The following is a 595-nucleotide window of genomic DNA, read 5'->3' as shown; positions in this document are numbered from 1 at the left end:
GCTCTAGTCTTTTATTGATGAACTCTCACATCTTAATTCAACCCATTTCTAGTAATCTGTATGTCACCACAAGGTCGTGGCTTACCAGGAAAGATTCAGGATGTCTGATTCTGGCAGCTCCATGGCAGCCCTCTCTGCATACCTTCTTTCTTCCAGCATTCAGTTCTCTTTTCCCCACCTATCTAAGTTCTTCCCTATCAAAAAGCCAAGGAAGTTTCTTTATTTAACCAATGAAAGCTACAAAAATACAGAAGGACCTCCTACAGCATTTCCCCTTATCTGTTAAACAAAAAGAAATGCTTTCACTTTAACATAGTAATATTACACATAACAAAACAGTTATTAAGCAAGAATTACAGTCACAATATTTATATCTATTTTTTTCTTTTATCATAACAAAGGAAAATTATAACTCTATCTATTTTTCAACTCCATCAAAGACTCCAGAAGGATATAATGTTACCTAAGTAAATAGGAAGTACATTGTAAGCAACTCCCAAAACTCTTGAAGTGACAGCAACATCTTGCTTCCTGGACAGTCCCTCAAAGTTATTTTGTACAATTGAGGCACCCATTTTCAGCCTACAGACCCATA

The sequence above is a fragment of the Myodes glareolus genome, chromosome 3 (genome assembly GCF_982192425.1).
Source record: "Myodes glareolus chromosome 3, mMyoGla1.1, whole genome shotgun sequence".
Lineage (NCBI taxonomy): Eukaryota > Metazoa > Chordata > Mammalia > Rodentia > Cricetidae > Myodes > Myodes glareolus.
This window is presented reverse-complemented; position numbering follows the sequence as displayed.